We start from the raw sequence: 2,754 nt of genomic DNA, 5'->3' as shown, positions 1-2,754 counted from the left end.
GAGGAGCCTGGTTAAGAATATTATGGCTGAAGCCGTCAAACTGAAGTTAACCTGGTCAAATTTACTACCCTTTTGTTATGTTAGGGATGAAAATATCCACATTAGCTGCTGTAAAAATGCATCACATAAATAATTTTCTTCTATTTTTTTTTTTGCATAAATCTGTTAATCAACCTCAGTCCTGATCAAAATTACTAAATTGCTTCAAAAAATTTGAGGATTTTAACTCTTTAATTGCCAAGTTCACAAATGATGTCACTGATTTATTGGAAAAACTCCACTAAAGTCTTGGACACAAAGTCTTGGACATGTGAACAATTAGTACCAACACTGGCTTTGATACATTGTTAGATTTTAAATTTTCTCCTTAATTTACTGTTGGGGGCTGTTTTTGCCCCATTGACTTCCATTATAAACACATTTGATGGTGCAGAAATACACAGTCTTTGTTTTTATTTACTCCATGTAGTTCTGAGAGCTGAGATGCATATTTAGATTTTCTCAGACACACCAAGGTAAGTGTGTAAAGGTTACTCACACACTCACAGACACACATTAATTTGCTGTTATACTCCATATAAAACCTAGAAACTAAGCTTTGTTTTGCACAGGCCTATCTAAAGGGTTAAAGGTGTCAATTGATGATCAACAGAAAAAAATTACAAATTGTACTTCTTCCCAAGAGGGAAATCCACCAACAATCAAAATGCATGATTATGTGATGTCATGGGTTTGTAATTTAAAAAATGTGGTTAAAATGGAAGTCAATGGGGCAAAACAGCCCCCAACAGTAAAGTAGGGAGAAAAAATTAGAATCAATCAAAAACAATGCATCAAAGGCAATGTTGTTTCACATGTCCAAGACGTGGATAAAAGGTTAAAAAAAATCCAGTCCACAATTACTTTTTAAAATGAAAATACATCATTTTGTGTGTTTTTTCTACCAGATCAGTGACATCATTTATGAATTTGGCAATTGAAGAGTTAAAATCCTCTAATTTAAAAAAAAATATTTAGTAATTTTGATCAGGACTGAGGTTGATTAACAGATTTATGCAAAAAAAAAAAAAATCAAAAAGAAAAAATATTGATCTGATGCATTTTTACAGCAGTTTAATTTAGTGGATGTTTTCATCCTGAACATAACAAAAGGGCAGTACATTTTCCCAGAGTGTATTGTTGACATTTTTTTTATCTAAGCATTTTCTCAAAATATGTGTCAAAATAAGATTTGTCACCAAAAATCATTCTGCTAGCTGAAACAAAGAAAACGTTATGGCCAAATTAAAACTCAAAATCACCCTAGAGTGGATGAAAACATCCCCCAAAGTACATAAGACAGAAGGCAAATGGTCAGAGTTTGATTAAAGATTACCAAAACACAATTTTTTTTTCAATGAATTGACTTGCACAGTTAAAATTTTCACCTAAAGAATAACAATGTGTGCTAGCATAAATAAACACTGTACATTTTGCTTTCACATGGACGTTAAAACTAAATGTTTGGCATAAATGGGAGATATGTGAAATTTGAAGCAAAAACGTAGCACACCGTTTAAGAAAAAGGAGTACATGGAGCATAAATCATGTTTAGCTATAAATCATATGCTACACAGACGTTTCATAACCACAAATTAATACTCATAATTATTTATAGAATTCTTCTTTTCACATTAAAATATCTAGCAATACACAACCAAAAAACAGCAATGCCGACTTTGTTTTAGTCCATGAGTGGAATAAATCGTTAGGCTGTGTAGAGTCACCGCGAGGTCACATAACACATTTTGAAGGGCTTGTCCAGTTGGTGGCGCTATAATAATAATAATAATAATAATAATAATAATAATAATAATAATAATAATAATAATAATAATAATAATAACACCATAAATAAACATTTATTTAATATTATTTATTATTATTTCTATGTTTTTACTCAAATTAGATTTACATAATCATGCCTTGACTTTTATGGCCAATGCGTTTTTATTATTATTTTTTACCATCAACCAATCAGATATTTTATAAAAGGAAAAGAAAGCACGCTTGTACAGAAGGTGGCGTTGTAATATATATATATATATATATATATATATATATATATATATATATATATATATATATATATATATATATATATATATATATATATATATATATATATATATATTTCAGAACGATGCCAAATGCAAATGAAAGATACAACAGTTTTATTGTTTTAAAAGATGAAGGACAGTGCTTGGACACCGATAGTTATTCCTTCTATCTTTTTATTAAGGTTTATTAAGGTTGTAGAATCGACGTTTTACTTAATGGAAGAAACAACAGTGTGAGCGCCATGAGAGTCCAGCCGAGAGTGACCTTCATGTCTGGAACGATTAAGATTAGAATCGTGCAGCGTCTGCCTCTTGTTTTCAAGAGCTTGAGCCAACTGGCACAGGCCGAGTGTTCTCTCCCAGCTCTCCGTCTGCCGCAGCGACAATGACAACCAGTTACCGCATGGCGTGCAAAGATGACAAAAATACTTTCACGCCAAGGGATTTTATTCTGTCCAGGCAAACATCACGCGATTACCGAGAGCCCTCAACTCCTGTTTAAAATAATTGTTCTTAAAACTATAAAGTTTTGATCCGAAAGTTTTAATTTGATAGTGTTTTAACCAAGTGTAATTTAATGAGCGCGTGCGTGTTTGCGTTTTGACTTTTGTTATGTGAAGCTTTTCGGAGTCCAGAATATTTGTGAACAATAAAA

This window comes from Danio aesculapii, chromosome 14 (assembly GCF_903798145.1).
Source record: "Danio aesculapii chromosome 14, fDanAes4.1, whole genome shotgun sequence".
Taxonomy (NCBI): Eukaryota; Metazoa; Chordata; class Actinopteri; order Cypriniformes; family Danionidae; genus Danio; species Danio aesculapii.
This window is presented reverse-complemented; position numbering follows the sequence as displayed.